The sequence below is a fragment of the Diadema antillarum genome, unplaced genomic scaffold (assembly GCF_040938485.1).
Source record: "Diadema antillarum isolate AM-2024a unplaced genomic scaffold, OU_Dant_1.0 scf00000064, whole genome shotgun sequence".
NCBI lineage: Eukaryota > Metazoa > Echinodermata > Echinoidea > Diadematoida > Diadematidae > Diadema > Diadema antillarum.
Genome location: NW_027270953.1, coordinates 1,341,608 through 1,362,200, shown reverse-complemented (window position 1 = coordinate 1,362,200; position 20,593 = coordinate 1,341,608). Strand labels below are relative to the sequence as shown.

The 20,593-nt window shown below is 37.0% G+C and overlaps 1 long non-coding RNA gene across 2 annotated transcripts; it reads right to left on the bottom strand.

The window, feature by feature from the left end:
• Nucleotides 1-10,578: 10,578 nt before the first annotated feature.
• Nucleotides 10,579-19,627, bottom strand: LOC139716328 (uncharacterized). Of its 2 annotated transcripts, XR_011709891.1 has the most exons (4): nucleotides 19,560-19,627; nucleotides 15,412-15,514; nucleotides 14,706-14,848; nucleotides 10,579-10,673 (listed from the first exon to the last, which is right to left on the bottom strand). It is a non-coding gene; the product is annotated as an uncharacterized lncRNA (long non-coding RNA). The 2 variants fall into 2 exon arrangements; XR_011709890.1 differs by lacking the exon at nucleotides 10,579-10,673 and having other exon boundaries at nucleotides 14,144-14,848.
• Nucleotides 19,628-20,593: the final 966 nt, after the last annotated feature.

The following is a 20,593-nucleotide window of genomic DNA, read 5'->3' as shown; positions in this document are numbered from 1 at the left end:
GTGCATCTGCGTGTGAAATATAAATACCTGACAATTTAGGGTATCTCTTCCTTTCACCTCCTTTAAGTTCAACTTTAAGACTCTCATGCCTCTGGCAAGTAAAGTGCATTACCATTTAGGCCGGAATACAACATCCGAAAGAATTAATATCGATAATCTTATCATGTACATAAAAGAAATAGAAAACACAACAGCACACTACATGAACGACAGGTTTGAATATACAAGCATCGCCATATTCCCTCCACAGTGAAACTTGTCACCTCTTTCTATTTCAGCCTACAACAAATAACTGCAAGACATTGTTAAAGTGGCGGATCTAAAGGTGCAATCACACATCGCCGGTTTAGATGGCGGTTCATGGCGGTTCAGCAAATCGCCGTGCTCCGCCAAAGACCGTGTTTACACCGTACACAAACCGCGGTCATCCGTCACTCATCCGCCATGAATCCCGAGAACCGCGGGGAACCGCGGGGAACCGCCAGAAAAATTAAACATGTTTAATTTTTCGTGGCGGTCTTGGCGGTTTGAAATGGACCGTGTTCACATCGCCGTTCACCGTGTAAAGAACGGCATCCTCCGTGTTTGCACCGCAAGATCCGTGATAATGCCGTGTTAACACCGCCATAATTTTCAAGCGAAAAGAAACAATGAACTTAAAAGAGAATAATGGCTCCGGCGACACTTCGTGGCGGAGCAATAAAAAATGGAGGAAAAAAAAAGCAAAGATGAACCCATAATCCAAGATCGGGTAAATATATATATTGAATGCTATAGTTTCCTTACTTCTTTAACACCTATACAGTAAGAAATAAAGTTTAATGTTCAAAAAGTTGTTAGGCATGTTGAATTACCTCATTTACATTAAAACCATCATTCACATTAAAAGGTAAGTTCATAATATTTATTAAAGCTTAACAGCTTACAGTTATACACAAAAGACTTATGTAAATATGTTATGTTGATACAGATAATATTATGTTGAAACTTAAGAGAGTAGAGGGAAAAGCAATGTTGAAACTTGAAAAAAAATAACCATTATTGTGTTACGTGAACCTGTAAGTAAAGAGGAAACTATGCACACATACTATATATGCTTCTTTGATAATGTATACTGTACATATGTCTTTTTATTGACTATTGTTAAAGATATTATTATTATATTATCATCATTGCCGTTCTTATAAAGCACATAATACCTTTGGCACGGTCTCTATGCGATTAAGAGGGTGAACAAAAAGATAAACAGGAAAAGGTAATTTCAGAAACAGCAACATTCTGCATTAATCATCATCTACAATCACTATGTTACTATTTTAACATATAAGTTTTTAAAAACATTCTGGACTTATTGATGGAACTTGCATGTTTTATCACTTGGGGTGCTATTCCACAGTCCGGGGCGGCATAAACTACGTTTGTCATAGTAGTTTGTTGTAATGGATCGAGGGTATCACATACAGATTCCCCTTACGATTTAGGAACTCTCATAGGCTCATATTTCACAAGGAGCTCTGAAAGGTAAGAAGGAGCAATTTTGTGAAAACATGGATAAACAAGCAACAAGATCTTAAATTCAATACGCGAAATAATTATGTGAAAACTTAATAAAGAAAAAGAAAGATGTCGAAACAAGCAAGACCAGTACTTGTACATCACTCGATAAATAAACCTGCAAATGAAGAGGAATCTTTGGAAACTTTGTTGGATTCTACTTTGATATGTATGTCTTTTAATGACAGTTAATACAGATATTTTAAAAATTAAAAGAGAGAAAAAGCACGTTGAAACTTGAAGATAATTGCTTCTTGCATCACTTATATCAATCTGTAAAACACAGGGGGCTACGACGTTTCATAATTTCTTTAAAATTGTGTTTATCTAACAAAGCAAAACGCTGTTTGTTGAAAGCCATTGAGGACAAGTGAAAGGGCTCTGATTGCATCCAACTACACGGGCTTGGTATGGACTCCTCCACCTTCCGGGGAGACCCGTGTTCCTACCGCGTCAATCCGTGTTTGCTACGTGTTCAAAACGTGTTGAGAACGTAGTCACATCGCGTTTAAGTGCTTTCCGCCATCATTAGGACATGGTTCACGGCGGTTAGAGAACCGCCATGAACCGCCATTTAAACCGGCGATGTGTGATCGCACCTTAAGGAAGGGGGGAGGGTTAGGGAGTTTAACCCACCTTTTTCTGTTAAGTGAAAGTGAGATGTGCATAGATACATAGTGCATAATTGCAACCTGAATTGAATATATTGTTAAGAATTGTGTGTCTACATACCGGTAAGAATGCAGAAGAGTGGACATAAAAGGAGAGAAAAGACACATTGGTATATACGGTACATATAGTTGCCCCGGTACATAGTTGTACCGGTACTGAGTTGGCTCAGTCGGCAGCGCGTCTGCCTCACGATCACGCGGCCCGGGTTCGAACCCGAGTCTGGACTGAGCAATGTTGTGTGTAAGCATACCGTCCCCTCTAGCAAGAGGCAAAATACTCTGTCCCTCGGATAGGAGGTCCCGTGTATGAGAGAGTAAAAGATCCCGCTTCATTCATTCATCGCAAAGAGCAGGGTGTTTAACCCGGTGAAGTGATTCCACCTCACATCCAACTGGACCCCATCGAAGACCAGCTTAACGTAGCTGAATATGGGCTATCCAGCCATCTTTTCAGATGGAAATGAACAAACAAAAACAAAAAACAAAACAAAAAACAAAAACAGGAACATCTGAGGAGGAACCGTGTTTGGCAACTTATTTTTCTCTAATAAAAAACAGATTTACATGTAATTGTTTAATGTTTAAAGAAACAATGACTTGATTGAGATGATGAAACGAACCTAATTCGATTGTATGTCATAAGATCTTGATGAAAATAATTTCAATTTTCCTTTATAGAACTCAAAGTTTTAACTATCATTTCATTATTATGAAGTGAGTTCCAATACTTATGGCCCATCGTAAGTGAGGGTGTTCGGAGCCAGCAAAGTTCTCCAAAACGGCAAATGGAATTCATTCAATCGCCTTGTTGCGTAATTGTGAATTGATTTATTCCTTTGAAACATTGTTTCAAATATATTTGGAAGATTATTCATATGATAATTATACATAAATTGCCCTAAATTAAACAAATACAAATCTTTAATTTTCAATTTTTTGTGATCAAAAAATAACGGGTAAGTATGAAACAAAAAGGCAGTATGATTACGATGCGGAGTGACTTCTTTTTTAATAGAAGTAATTCATCTAAGAGCGTTTGATATGAATTTCCCCAAGCAAGAACAGTGGCGGATCCAGAGGGGGCGCAAGAGGCGCACGCACCCCTTTATTTATCGTTAAAAACAAAAGAAATAAAAAGAAAAAATGAGATGAAACCCGGAAGTGGCACTAGACATATTAGTTGCGCCCCCCCCCCCCCCCCTTTACAGAATTCCTGGATCCGCCCCTGAGGAATATCACATATTAAATAAGGCATTAGAGATGAATATAATGCAAGCAGGGACGATACAGTAAGGAAAAAATTAAGCTTGTTAATTATACCAATGTTTCATGAAATAGCTTTCGCATATACTATCAATATCATTCCAAGAATTTAACATAGGAAACATTTTCCAGTGGAGTACCATCAAAAAAACAATATAAACAGGGGCCCGTTTCATAAAACTTGTCATCAGTGACAAGTTGTCATAGATGCGACAAGCTACTGAAATCCTTGCATCTGATTGGCTGAGAGCAAATTTGTCATAGAAATGTGGCAGTTGTCACTGATTTTGTGAAACGGGCCCCAGGTAGCTGCCTCTGTAGAGTTGCTAAAAAGCAAATATTTTGTTTTGTGTGTGTGTTTTTTTATGATTGAGAGATTATTTATTTGCTTTCGTCCATTGCGCGACATTTTCTATAATTCAGAGTTGATTGTATGTCTATGGTAAGAGGATTATTGTACGAAAAATATAATTTGAGTCATCCGCAAAGGGAATAAAAGAAAGAACATCTGATGATCTAAAAAAAAATCATTCATATAGATAACAAACAACAGCGGACCTAATAAACTTCCCTGTGGCACCCCACATTTCATATTTAGCATTTGTGAGTTACAACCATTTGAAGAGATATTGCTTCCTGTTCATGAGGTAGCTCCTGAACCACTCCAAGGCCTTCCCACGCACTCCATAATGATGTAATTTATTAAGTAAAATATCATGATTAGTGCTGTCGAAGGACTTAGAGAAGTCCAGAATCAAGCCTATCAGATGAGAAGATTCGTCGATAGCATGCGCCTTATCGGTATGTGTAGTGCTATGTTTTCCCTAATTCGAAAATGCGAAAATATATAAAACCTGGGCCATGTTTTATGAAGAGTTAAAATTGATTATGTAGTTAATCTCAACTGTAAGTCTATGGCAGCCTGTATGGTAAGGAAATTTAAAATTGATTTTATCTTTTGATAAAACGGGCCCCTGTTATGCTCCGTTTCACAGTCTAGAACTTAGTTTCACATTCTGCATCCGGCTGAGGTTCAAGCATGGCCTCATCCGGCTGAGGTTCAAGCATGGCCTCATCCGCTGCTGGTTCCTCATTAATTGCCATCAAGTGTTCCATTTCCTCTGGAGTAGGCCTACTAGTACTCGGCCGTGAAGTCAGTTCTATCTCATCTGCCTGAACTGCAGAAGTAGGGTCCCTACGTCTGTCATTGACACCGCCACTAAAGGAAGCCCGGGCGTTCTCAGGGTCCTGCCGATGAATATCATGACAAAGTAAAGGGTGACATGACATGTACAGAGGTCTCTTTCTGGATAGATACTCGGAAACTTTATCATAAAGCTAGAATAACCACCCAATCATCTATATACAAATTTTGAACAAAACTCATTGACTGATTGCATCATAAATATTCATTCACTCAGGTTGATCTCTTACCATGCCAACAGATGGATCAATGACGGCAATTACCTGTCCAGGCCTTTCTTAATGCCCATTGCTCCCCACTGTGCAAAATTTGAAGAAAATCCTATAAAACATGCAAAAATTCAGTCAAAATGCCTCTTCCTCCCCGTGACACACTACTCTGTGAAATTTACAAAATATCAGGTAAATAATGTAAAATTTGAAGATGATTTTATTACAAATGATTTTTTTTTTTTTTACTGTCGCCTCCCGTCGACCACTTCCACTTGCCTGGTCTGCAGGCCCATTTGCCGGTTGCTGTGACCTGTTACTGTGCACGCTGTTGTTACTACCAGCGCTGCTGGAGGAAGCCTGGTTGACCCCACCTTGGTTCTGTTAATAAATGTGACAAAGTGTAAAAAGCGAAATGACATGAAGGGTTCTATGGATTACTCTTTCGGTATAATAATTTACTTAGAGACAGTAATGAACATCATGAGGTTCGAATGCTCAAGGAATTATACAATAGCGAGTTATAATGCCCAACTCCTTGAAGTGCCCAACCATTCATCTCTTTACCATTTTATGAACGAAATTTATCCATCTTTGACGTTATTGCATTACAAACTGGCATCCATTTGGGTTGACTTTTACTCCGCCTCAGTCAGATGTGAGTTTCGATGACTATTCCCTACCCATCGTACACCACGATGTAAAATTTAAAGAAATCCAGTAAAAATGGGTGTTTTTCTCACTTTTCTAGCATCATTATAAAAGTGCACATGACACCCGTCCGTCAGGAAGCAGGGGAAATAATATTACCCTAAACAAATGCCACTAACAAGTCGATGGAATATGTACTTTTTAGGAAAATAACATTTCGTTGAATTCTCTTTACATTTTCTGTATATTGTTGTCCTTTTGTTTAATTATTGCCAATAATGATGTCATGAACTAAAGTAATCTTTTCATTCAGCGATAACGGCACCAAAATTTTAAAAAGCATAACTTTTGAATCGACTGTCCATTTTCCTCAAATTTCACACTAACCCTAACCCTAACCCTAACCCTAACCCTAACCCCTAACCCTAACCCTAACCCTAACCCTAACCCTAACCCTAACCCTAACCCTAACCCTAACCCTAACCCTAACCCTAACCCTAAACCATTCTGAAGCAAATAATTTTCACACAACATTAGATATATAATGTACTCTTGAATGAATCCATAAGGATTGGAACAATCATCCCCCAGCATTCGCACTGATTCCCACTGATTAGTTACTAGCCTTCCCCTTTAAGCCAGCCCCGGTTATTACAATCCCCGACCTCACGGAAAAGATTTGTGCAACATGAAACAAGAAGAATACCATTCTCCTGTCTATTTTGAAAACCTACCGAACTCACCGAACAGGCCCGATTGTATAACGTCACAGAATAGACTCACCAAGCAAAGGCAGACTACTAGTATGTCCATAGACAATGCACAGATTCAGAGGTGTAACTGTTTTCCATAGGTGAGAGTTGTATTGATGTTTAGCCGGGATAAATGCCATACCACTGCAAAGTGAATCAAACACTTTTCCGTGTCATTTGAGAGCTGCTTTAAAAACATCAACAGTAATGAAAATCTATCAAATAAAAAATAAAATTTCATGTCTCTTATACACTTGCCCGCCCCGAACACTTTATTGGCCAAAGTCATTGTCAGCATTCACGTGGCCTTACTTGTTACAGTGTTTGAGTTATGCATTCAGCACTGCAGCGCCGGGTAGTTTGCTGTTCATTCGAAAAAGCAATGTCAATAAAAGCGTTGCCAAATTTTCACAAATGCATTCGATGTACCCGTACTTTCATTACCGCAGACATCGCAAGAATTTTCTCTTTGCTCTTGTTGCATTCCCCGTTGTGGAATGCGCAAAATCTCACATTTTGTCCTTTCCAAGATTCTAGCATAAACACAGCATATAATTTTCGCCAAGATGTAATTTTCTTTGAATTTCCACTTTAAATTATCCCATGGTACAACTACGCAAAATAATGAAATAGGTTGTTCGTAATATGCTCGGTCAAGTGGTTTGTATCAGATCGTAATCGAGTGTATGATCATGATAATCAAGAAGTTGGGATTTTTTTTCACTTTGGTAGTTACCTGACCACTGCAGGTGTAGACGCGCGACAAACTGTATGAAGTGACATAATGTGGAGAGTGAACAATTGATAAGATAGATCGAATACTTTCATATTGATATAGGTTTTTCCACCCAATTTCATCAGATCATATTTATGAAAACTTTCACACTAAATATAGCCGCCAAAGTCGAATATTAGTGGATATTATTATAATATGTATGCATTTATATATGTGTATGAAAGTTATTTCAGACGACCGTTTGTCGAAGAACGATGAAGTTCAGGATAAGTCAAAGGTCCTATTTCAAAGTGCATTAAGTTTACATTGTTCAAACAGACGAAATGCAACGAAGAACATAATATGCAGTAACGAAAAACACTGCCCATATGCTGTAAATGTTTGCTGTTTGAATTTCTTAATGTTCCTCACGGCAGTGCTGATACGAATTTTAATGCATTTCTCGCCCAATTTTAATTTGAACCCGCTTTTTACACGTGCATGTAAGAAAATCAGGAAAAAGATTGCTGATGAAATCAAATTTAATGAGCTAGATAACACTTTTGAATGTTGATTTCGAAGATCGTTTAAATTCGCTCGAATTTGAATGATAGCACCTGTTAAATCGAATGCAAATCTGATGAAATTGTACGGGAAAAACTATAATACGTAAAAGTATTTTCTTCGAATTCTTACGTTATTGTTCCGCAGTGGGCAGTTGACCTTCCGTAGAAGACATAATACCACCAGCACGACCAGTCCCGGGATTACGATGACACAGATCACTACAATGATTATCGTTTTCTTATTACCTTGCGACAAACCTGTCAATGTGAAAAAAAACCCAAACAAACAATAAATTGGAAGGTATAGACTGTAAGCCAGTGGAGCAGATGCATATTCCCACTAGAGTTAGATAAGCTGCAGTGCCGTGTACTAGTTTACATGCACGGCAAAGGTTTGTTTGTTTGTTTGTTTGTTTTTTTTGGATAAAGTAAGGTTTTCCTGGTCAATTTCATAATTTTGCCATTCAAGTTCCTATTTCGAGCATTCAATTTCACGCATTCCACGCTCTCAGCACTGAATCAGCAATCACATTCAAAATCAGACCATTCAAATTCAATATCGGAGCAATCAATATTGATGTTGATTTAGTCATTCAAATCTAAGATAGGAGCATGTATTTCACTGACTGACTGAGCAATGAGTTTTCAAGTTCATTTCAAGCAGGCGCTTGGCAGCAAGAAATATTGTCGGTTATTATGAGAAGGCAACCATAACTTGTTCCAAATAAGTGCATTCAATTCAAAACAGTTTTTGCATTCATTTAGCTTGGGGCCACGCTTGCGTGTCTTTTCCACCACCTTTGAATAGATTGGGCTTCATGATGATAATTTATTTTGCCCTATAGGCCAACCATGTCATTCTAAAATTGAACATCACGATGTTGAAATGGCAGCCGTATATACAGGCACATCAAGCACTATACTCAAGTATACAAACGATCATAAACTAAAGAGAGGTTGACTGACATCTTTGAGAAAAGCGATTTCTACTTTATTGAAACTGATAACATGAGCACACGTCTTGCTTGTTGTTTTGTGATATCTTATTGGTTTACATTTGCGGGACTATGTGAGGTCTGGATTTTTGTTTCAGTTTGTCTTTAAATTGATGCATTATGTGGTTAGTGTTGGGGCGTTGTCCATTTTAGTGCATGCAGTGTCGCCAAGGAGTATGTTTAAATTGTCGTTGTGTTGTTTGGATACACTGCTGAATGGGCCTTATAATTCAAAATGTCTTGAAATTATAAACCATGAATACAACAGAATAATACAACAACACTGAACATATTATATTTCATTTATTGCGTATAAACCTCTTTGCTTGTTTTATAAGAAACTATCGCAAAATATACTGATACTGTTTGCCCCATAATCACCCAATTACCCCATTCTTAAAGAAAAAAAAATATTCTATTTCCTTCGTTTTATGACTGCATGAAGAAGGAAACTGGTCATTTGAAAATGAAAAAGAACGCCCCAAACAAGCTCATTGGGACTACCGCGTGAAATTGAATGCACGAGCAGGAAATGACGTGTGTGTAGTGCACATGCCACATTTGGAAATGGAACGCACATGCGTGAATTTGATTTGAAGGAAACGAAATGGAAATCCCATAAATGAGATTGATCGCTCGGATTCTAAATTTGAATGCCCGAATATCTTCGCTTGCGTGCGATGCGTGAATTTGAATGCACATTTATGAATTGGAATGACAAAAATATAAAATTGACCTATATGGAAACCTATATATTTTACCGCATCCTCTTCCGCTTTATGTATATATTTGAAATCTGTCTATATGTGAGGGTAAAAAAAAAAGAAAAAAAGAAACAAACATACAAAAATTCCCTTGTCGCTTAATCTTAGTCAATCGTGAATTAATTACACTCTCGGACTCCCTGCGTGCATTAAAGGGATCATATAGTTTTGGTTGAGACCTAATTTCAGGTTTCTAACATTTTTTGGTGAGATAATGAGAAACCTCTTATGAAATATGAAAGAGCATGTAATTCTATGAGAAATTCAACACTTATTTGATGAAAATTGGTTTTGAAATGGTTGAGATATCCAAAAAAGAGCAATTCCAATAAAGTGTGGGACCCACACTTTATTACGATCGCTTTGTTTTACTTTGTTTTTGGATGTTTCAGTCATTCCAAACCCGATTTTCATCAAATAGACTTTGAATTCCTCTTAAAATGGTATGCTCTGTACTATATCATAAGTGTTTTCTTGGTATCTCGCAAAAAGTTAAAAGCCCAATTCTCATCTCCACCAATACTGTACCATCCCTTTAAACTTAAGCATCATGGGTATATCCATATTTACTTCAACTTCATATGCCGTGAAATTTAGTTGAGGGAAAAATAGTTTGGCTGAATTTGGCCGTCCGTTTGTCTGTGAGGACTCGCGGCGATCTGGAAACATCTAGCTGAAATGCACGCGGTCATCATGCACTTGGCGATATAGTTCCCTCTTTCAAGACCAGGAAAACAAATAAAAGCAATGTAGGGAGCCCACCCACTTTCAACATTTTGGTGGCCACCAAAGACAATGTCTTTTCTTAAACAATAATTATGGTGTCTCGACATCTATTTCTATTACTAAAAATGTCGACCGTTGTATAAAACTGGTCTTCATCAATATGCCATTCCTCCGTAGTGCCCTTTCCCTTCCCATCACCCAAATCTAGTGTAACCGAGTAAACGAATTGTACCGTTTTCAGGAGCACGATTTCCAGACCCTTTGATTTCGGTTGGCGTAATCGCTTCCGACTCAGTTGCAATTGCCGTCTTCATGGTCTTGTCATTGCTCTGTGTTGTCTTACAGTCCTCGCAAGTTGTCATGACAACGGTACTTTCGTCTGTTTGGCTGTCCCGGGTGGACACTAACACTCTTGAGGGTGTTTTAGTGGTTGATCCTTGTGAATCCGTCAAAGTTGTTTTTCCGATGGGTTTACATTTTGTGTCTGACTTTGTGGTGCACAGATTATCGACTTTTTCATTCTTTCCACATTCCGAGCACTTGTGGCAATCTGTGCACCGATTGAACTTCACTTGGAAGTATTTGTTCTCACAAGGGTCACATCTACAGTTGAGAAAAACAAATATAAAAGTACAGCAGCCATTCTATTGTGACTCGCGTGACATTTACACAAGATTTTAAGTTGTTATGGTTGAGTACTTTAAAAGATTTATCTTGCAGACCTGTTTCTTTTACAAATTTCAATCAAGGTATCGGCCCTTCACATTTGTTCACAGAAATGTTTGATGTGAAGTCATTCTAGTTAGAGATACTTCACTTTTTTTGTTGTGACTCGCGTGACGCGACACTATTGAAGATTTCTGACATTATTGTACTTCACTGGATTTTCGTAAGAAAGTATTTGTCCTATGTACACAAAGTTTTCTGGATTCAATTTTGAGACATTAGACAATAAGAAGTCAAAATTTCATCATCCTTTGACTTTTCATCTCAACTCAGTTGACATTAAAATGTGACTTGCGTGACACATGAGCGTGACTCGCGTGACAAGTGTTATTCAGGATCAAAAGTAGAGCCTACTATAATTATTTTATTGAGTTAAAGTAGTCAAATATTTATCCTAACACGTTAATTATGGTTAGTTTTATCACATATATCTTTAAAACAAAGAAATCATCTAACTCCTATCTCTATTGGGATCATGGGTGCTCATAGCACATTTGATACATAAACATGCAGCAAAAATTCACTTGAACCTCTTTTTTTCCCCTCGTCAAATCAAGAGTTCTGGGAAATTCTCTTTCAGTGAATTTTCCTTATCTTTCTTATTTACTATAATTGTACCAACTAGTCTTTTTTTTTCAAAATGAATCTAATTCAAACTTTATCAATGTTAACTTGCATATTTGCTGACGGATTTATGTGAATCCATTTAATCTCTTCTCGAAACTTTAAAGTTACTTTGATGCACAAAGAATCCTCACTTCTTCTTATAATAGATAATGCTCACACATACTGATACTCTCTTTCTTTCTTATCTACCATTACTGAGTCTGATGTGAAGAATGATCACCATGTTTTGCTTATTTTTAAAGTAAACTACATGATATGATATATACTAGATAATTCAATTTTCTTTGCCAAAGTGTCTTTTCTGTAGTTTGAGAAAGTTTGTCTCTGCTTCGTGGAGACAGTTTTCATGCCTAGTTTGTTGGGGCCGTTTTATTTTCTTTAAGATTCAATCTCTTCATTCATGAACTTTAACTTTGAAGTCTCCTATTGTTGACAAGATATTGCTGCTATACTTTGCACAGAAGCGGATCTGGGGGGGGGGTTGCAACCCCCCCCCCCCCCCCAAAAAAAAAAAATCCTGGGACCATTTAAAAAAAAATCTTATCTTTTTTTTTTAAACTTGTAATTTTTTAATTTGGCAATGACCTCTATACCAAAAATAGTGGTGTTTTAAATGCAAGAAAACGCCATTTTCACACACAGATTTTCAAAAATTCTCCCTACTGTGCGAGGGGGGACACCCCCTCCCACACCCTCCCTCCCCCCTTTATAAAAAGCTACATCCGCCCCTGTTGCATTAGATATCTAATTCAGGCTGCCACGGATCTTTTATCCAGCCAGTGGAATATATTTCCCTTTCTCTAGGTGACTTAAGGTAAATGTCACTTCTGACCACTTTGGAGGCTTGTGCCATAGATGCTGCGGGGATGCTTTCTTCTGAAGGCAATTCTTCCATCAGCCAATTGACTTTTGGGCCTGCACTTGAAGGCCCAATGGTATCCTCATTTCCACCATTATTGTTGGATAGATCATCACTGCTTCTCTGAGAAGTGATTTTTTTTTTTGTGCGACAAGATATTCACTCTTTGAAGGTGATATATTGAAGTGATGATTCAGTTATGTGGTGCAGCTAAACTCCATAGATGACAGGCAGGTATATAAACCCTCAGAACAATCTTCAACTTCCCTTTGTTTGTGATAAAAGTTGTAGGAACAGTCAAAAAATACAGCAGGACAAAATTCCTCAGCAATGGAGCCAGAGCACAAGTTTTGATTTTACACATAACTGAAGCTCTGCCGCTTAAGGCTTGCTGCAATGTCTGTGTCAACTGGATCTTTCCCATGACTTGTAGTGCTGAGGTTCCACACTACATTGTAGGTCAATGTTGTGTTTCTCCATCAGCACAGGTAATGGCACTGATAACAAATCTATTTTGAATTGGCTTACAGGGCCATCTAACCATATTTTGAACATTTCACTTCACTGCTGACCATTGACAGAAGCTCATCCACAAAAACTACAGTGTACAACATAATAATGTTTTGTCATGGGTTAAGTACGACTAATCATTGATGATGACATGTGATAATTTTCTCCTGGACCACATTATTGATGTATAGCGAGCTACTTGCAAGTGATTCCAAATGGCGTATTGGACTTGATCTTTGCTGGAGCATGAATGATTCTCAGCGAAGATTATTTGGAGGACAGTAAAATCTGAGGGAAAATTTGAAGCCATTTTCTTGTCATCTTCATACAATGTGACTTGCTGATGGCTACCACTTTATGAAGCAATGTTCCAAGAACTTCACAGAAGTGGAGCTGACATACAGTACAAGTAATTGTAAATTTCATGAAAAGTTCCTGATGCATTACACTTTCTTGTTGACGAGGCGGCCCACCTCCTACCATTTTTTCTATTGACCAACCAAACGGAAGTTGACAATCCAGTTAGCTATACATTACTTATTATAACACTTCTTATTTACCAATTAACATAAAACATTTACCTTTATTGGGAAAATTAAATATTTTACCTGATTTAGTTTCACGACAGAATTTATTTCAAAAAATCTCAATCATTCTGGTCTTTAGTTTTTTCAAACTTGTAAACTGTGACTCGCGTGACAATCCGAAGAAATCCTTGCGTGACTCGTGTGACACAATTGTTCTGATGTTTTTCACAATGAAGGGGTTTACAAATGGAAACATTATTTTCTGGTATGATTGAGGACTCTAAGATCCTCATTATTTATCAGCTACAATTCATACAGTCTATTTACTTTTTAAGAAATCTAGAATATAGACATATTTTTGTGACTCGCGTGAGACATTTCGAGGATGTTGCAATCGAAAATATTGTCAAGCTCATTACATATGAATGAAAAAAGCAACTTGATATGGTAAAATGGGTATAAAATAAGACCTTATGTAAAGAAATATGAATATAGATAACAGAACATGCTTTAAATAGTAAAATAAAAAAAGCACCAAAGAGACATCATTTTTGTAGTAAATGTGATTTTTGTTCTGAGAGGTGTAACCCGGCTGTTAGAAAGTGAAAAGCCAAGAAAAGTTAGATTTACACCCTTTGAACATACCTATCCAAATATGAATACATGTACTCTTTCTTAGTTGCTTGAACTTGAAATTTTAAGGTCCTGGTGTCTAGTTACATGGAATGGCTGACAGGTTTTTCCTTCCACACTGAAAACAAAGGGAAGAATTTCATTAACGTAACAATTCATAAAAACATATGCGTAATATATATAATCTGCGCTGCAAAAGCTTTTGATATGCTTGACAATAACGTACATGCAGTTACATGAAAAAAAAAGTGTCTTGATCTTGATATAAACACTGCTACAGTTGGCAATGGTTGTGGATTCAATCAATATTCATAATAAAAGTTTGGAAACTATATCCTAATGTCACATCAAGATTTCTTTTCACTTTGTTTCAGATCTTAACAGAAACACAGAAGAATAAACAAAAACAATAACAACCCGCAACCACGTATGAAAGTAATGTTAATGAACAGTGCAGATATATAATTTTAACTCCCAAATATTTATATTGGATACCATGACCACTGTTCCATTACTGTATCAGTGAACACAAGAACGCAATTTAATGTTGGAATCTAATTAGTTTAAAAAGTAAATGAGGCCTTATTCTGATTGTGGGGTTTCCTTTTTGTTGTTCTTATTTGGTTATTATGTGCGACAGCCTAAGAAAGTCTAGGAAAGTGCCCAGGCTCTGACCCGGCAAGTACCCGCTTACTTATGCGAATGTTGGACTGGGCATATTGTAGAGTCAAGTGGTAGTTAAGGTTTTCTCACATATTTGTCGTGTCTTCATCGGCACTGATACATCGTTTGATTTTCTTATGGCCCGGCTCGCAGAGTTTGAGACCTGTAGCACCGTTCTGGCAATCAGAACTCTCGTCGTACGTCATTTGAGAGTCAAACTCACATTCCGAGTCCTGTGACATGGATTCACAAAAACAGAATGGGAAACCCTCGCACAAAAATGTAAGAATATCCTAATGAGTCATCTAACATTGCGGTCCATCTTTGTTTACATGTGTAGACTAATCATTGTGGTGAACTTGTCGAGAAAAGCAAATAAATCAATTTAATCTAGACAAGTGTTTTATCTCCTCTTCGTTGGAAGATTTGTCCTTTCACCTATAGCTGCATAAATGCCGACTTAACAAAGGGGACCAATAACTCATACACGAATATTATATATATATATATATATATATATATATACATATATACATATATCAATAGAATATAATCTCTCTCTCTCTCTCTCTATATATATATATATATATATGTATGTGTATATATATATATATGTATATATATATATATATATATATATATATATAGAGAGAGAGAGAGAGAGAGAGAGAGAGAGAGAGAGAGACAGGGGGAAGCTATGGTCTCGATTATCTCCTTAGAGACGCAGTTTAGCTAGCAGTATAATATCAATCTATTACACTTATCAATTATTTTGATGTGTGTATAGTGCTCTTACCGCATTCGAGGGCATGGCTCTATAGTTCCAGATGAGTGCAGTTGTCAGTAGAATATAAACAGTATAATTTTTCAATGCTGCCATCTTTTCTCCCTGTGGGTACCTTGGAGAATATATGTATATGTATATATATATATATATATATATATATATGTATATATTCGATTAACAAACTGAAGTTTTGCCAGTTGTTAAAAGGAAATCAATATCCGGCATTAGTCAATGTATATGTTATGCTCCAATGTCAATTCGAATAATATGAAGTTGTATGCAACACACAGATTATCCAAAAATTTAAAGCTATTCAATAATGTACAAAGTCGAAAGACACAAATAATGCATGTTACAAGTTAGGCTAGCCAACGTCTAATATCCAATTGCTACATCACCACGTGTATCTACCAGACTGTCTAATCACCAACGTTGTTTCTCTAATAATCCATTCGTCTATATTCCCCATTCGTCTATTCATTCTGTCTGGTTTCCATTTCGTCACCTGGGTTCCACCCAATTTGGCTAATACCCATATAGGTAATTTTTCTTACTTAGTCTAACCCCCAGTTCGGCAAATGACTATAGTTTGGCTACTCATCAATATCTACTGACCAGCTGGTCTAATGGCACTTAATATAGTCTAATGCACAAATGATCTGACCATTATTTTAGTCTAAAGCACACTCTGTCTAACGTTCATTTGGTCTAATTAACTTGTTTGTCGTGTTCCGTTTACGTCCAAGCCCAGTGTTGCCTGGTTTAGCAGATGAAATTGTCGTATCAGAGACTGAAAATAATCATTCGTGGAGAAAATCATGGTACAACCGTAATAGTTATTGTGATTGAAACGTGTTTCACATCAGCGCGCGAAAAGAAAAATATGCCGAAATAGGAAATGATTCTGAAACAATGGTGCATTGCACAAAATACGCTTTCCAGTAAATTCAAGTATTCATGCTATCAGTAAAATGACAACAGTGCAATGCAAAATAGAGCTTTACCCTTAGTGCATAGGGTTTATAAATCAGAACACTTTGGTATTCTGGTACCTTCGCTCAATACGCTTGCTCGCGCACGTACCTTGCAAGATAACTGATGATTATGTCGATTTGACTACATCGATTAGCATGAACGTTGTCATTACATTGATGTCATGAGCGTCATCATACTCATTTATACACCTGTTACTTAAATGCAACATTAATTGTTGGTTTTGTTTATACGTTCAATGGTCCCCCTCCCATAATATACCATAGAAATCTGGCTACGCTGGTGAGTGTCACAGGATGTATGGTATCTGATATCGGGGGCGTCGCTGAAGACTTGTTTGTAGGAGTGGGGCGTCCTAAGGCTTTTGAATGTGATTGGTTATGATCGATATTTATACGTTCATGGTTATTTGGTTTTCCAAAATCAATATACAATACCCTACGATAGCATACACTACACGCAGCTGTCTGTTAGCTAGCAATGAAATCAACGTGTGCATTTCGATCATTGTATGTCTGCTCTGTGACTTGAAAGCAGTACATAGACCATAATTATGGTATTAGACGGAATCAGGGGAAAAATCCAAAGACGAGATTGCGATTAGAAAATTTTGTCATAAAACTAAATTACAACTAGCCAAAATGGACAATAGAGATTACTGGACCAAACGGTATTTAGACCAAAGTTATAGTACAAAATGGGTTTAGCCGTGTAGATTGGTGTTAGATGATCTGGGAATTAAACCATCTGCCATTCTTATTGTTGTCAAATCGATACATATCAACAGACAGAATCAACGAAGTCCCTAAACATCAATGTTAAGGAGAACCAACGTACAAACTACAGAATTGTTATTCTCTGTGTTAGCTTACACTGAAGAGGTATACATGATTTTATAGCAGCCCATAATAATGTGCTCTTTCTAGCGCATCATTCGATACAAGGATATTGAGTAGAAGTATTATATTCAATTCAATAGTTTATTTATTTCCATCATCAAAAAAGAAAAAGAGAACACGATTCAAAGCGGTACAAGTTGTCGATTTGTCTTCCATTCGTACTTTTTGATAAGGGCAGGTTGTTTTTCAGATACACCACAAAGTATGTGCACGAATGCTGTCATAAAAAGAAACAATGAACTTAGTCATGGACACACAAAAAAAGTAAATAGTCATGACGATGGAAAACAGTGTTCCACTAAAAACCCAAGCTTGCAAGACGTAAAACTGTGGAACAAAACAACGACAACACCAATTTGTTATACCAATAAAATATATTCATAATATTATTAGATTCTTCTAATTACTATTGTGAATTTACTCATTGACATATAACGCTGATACTATTAACACTACTCTCTAAAAAAAAAATCGAGTGAAAATATTCACTCTTTAAGGAGTGAATACAAAAAAGAGTGAATTTGGAGTGAAATTAGAGTGAATTTTCACTCATTTAGGAGTGACCTCAAGGATCACTCGAAGATTTTGGAGTGATCCTTGAGGTTACTCCAAAACGAGTGAAAATGAACATTTTCACTCAAAATTCACTCCAATTTCACTCCTAATTCACTCTTTTTTGTATTCACTCCTTTAAAAGTGAATATTTTCACTCGATTTTTTTAGAGAGTATACTTACTACGATTTTAGAATACGAACATACTTATAAACTACATAACATAGCACATCTATGGCACTGACACTATTTTCGTAAGAAAGCCTTTGTCGTCTATAAGAGCGTGTGAAACTGTTTTTCAATAATCCGTTGACAAAGGCAAATATTACAGAGGTCGTTACTTACATATGGCGTTGTGGGATGTAACGATTTCATGAAGTTGAAAATTATTGTCAATAAGTCACAAAATTGGTATTCACTTTGTAAGCTTACATAGAACATATTATCTATAGAAGCCCATAAAATATGTACTAGTTCTAGAACAACTTTTGAAATGATCAGGCCTCCAGATAGCAAAATTTGTTTCAAGAAAGATTTTGCCATCTATGTGAAACTTTACTTTAATAATCAGTTATATAGACAAAGACAATGATATACTTCCTACATCAGGCGCTGTGCAGAACAGTGATTTTACAACGTTGAAATTGTCAACGAGGTACGGAATTGACTTTCACTTCGTTATATATGAAGGTATAGCGCCAAATTTGAATTGGGATAGCTTCCTTATTTCTCTCTCTCTCTCTCTCTCTTTCTCTCTCTCTTCATATCTATATATCTATCTTTCTATCTATCTATCTATCTATCTATCTATCTATCTATAGTTACAAAGAACAGGCTGTGATTGGAAAATAGCAGCGCAGTAATATGTTCTCTTTCTAGAACTACTTTTGAAATGATTACAGTTAGCAGAATGTTGTTCTAAGAAAGAGTTTGTGGTCTATGAGCGTGTGCAGCTTTACTATAATAATCAGTTGACAGAGGACAGATACTACAAAGTTCACCTCTTACACCAGGCGCAGTGCAATGCAGTGATTTGACAAATCCAGAATTGTCAACAAGGTACGAAATTGGCCCTCACTTTGTCAGCTTAAAGTTACAGAACAGGTTGATATCACAATACTATTATAGCAGCGCCTAATTATTGTATGCTCGATCTAGTAAAGCTCTTGCCATGATTATGCTTGGTAATGTTTTGTTGTAAGAAAGTTTTTTTTTTGTCGTCTATGACATAGCATAGGCTTTTAACTTTTAACAATAATGATTAGTAAGTCTAGACAAAGGCAAATACTGCGAAGGTCATATCAGTCGACGTGTAATGCAGTGATTTCACGAAGCAGAAATCGTCAACACAAGGTATGGAATAACTGGCCTTCACCTATAGACCAATTTGGTTTGGGTAATGTTTTTAATGGTAATATAGGGGTGTCAAGTATGCCTAACAAAAAGATACTTTATGCACCGACATAGCGACGCACCTAGCTCATTGCGTTACCCATTGAAAGTTCTTTGTTCTTCTTTGGAAGCACCCCAGTTATGGCCACCATGATAAGTTACAGTGATCTGAAGTCGAATTCATCCATAGAAATGTATTAGGCGTAAACAGAACAGGTTTTGATTATATACATAAAAACATCGCATATATCCTGTGCTCGGTCTGGAACAACTTTTAGAATGAGGACAATTAGTATGATTTTGACAGACAACGGACTTACCGATTCCTCTGAAACCAGTATTCGTAGAATGAGCTTGATGAAGGCTCGCATAAGAATGTGTATGAATATACGTGATATACCGGCTTCTGATATTACGTACGCGTATATTCCCCTTAGGTAAGCCCTATAATGTACATCTGTACTCTCGTAATAGAATGAGCTGAAAACTTGTGTGACGTACCGGTATACATGCTACGTTCCTTCTATCACGATTGGCGCCAAAACTGAAATCATGGTCTTCATCATGGAGGAATCGTGGTGATCTGATCAGATCTGGAGGTCAATCGCGGCACTTGCGTTGACAGGAGAAAACTTTTGGACTGTTCAAAACTTATTTTCTACGATCAACACGATTGTCAATCGTGACCGTGGCATTAGTTTGTCTTGGAGGGTAGAAAGCAACAGATCATATCTACCTAATTGTGCTTCTTAATGCTTGTGATCAGAATCATCCTTTATTCTTCCCTTCAGCTTAATTTTTGCACATTTTACAATTATACTTATAGTCAGACTATAATACTTTTGCTTTCCTACATGTTTTAGGCCGCTACTCTGTTTCTATAGTTCAGACGCAATATCTAAAGTCTCTATAAGCATATAACATTCTTTTCTTTAGCACGCACAGTCAAAATTGAACTAAATGGCCCCCCAGCCCGGATTTGATTGTTGACCAACTAGAGGCAGACACGTGCTCGCAAACTATTTTGAAACACTCTGTTAGAAAATAGTTCATGATGTATGACGCCTTACCTTCCTTTCTTCGTGCTGTGGCTGTTTTTTGTGTGAGTGGGTGGTGCTAATGTGTGAATTTTAGTTTGCATTGCATGACTAACTGTGAGTATTTGTATGTATTGTTGTTTTTGTCACATTTTCATGGTACACACGGCTTAATGGATATAGTGTCTACGCCGTATAACATCGATATCTCATTTCAGTATGTATTTCATCTGCACTTTGAAATAACTAATCTCTACAATAATAACTGTTTTTCATTACCTGCATCATATAAATCAATTATCAGATGCTCTACGTGT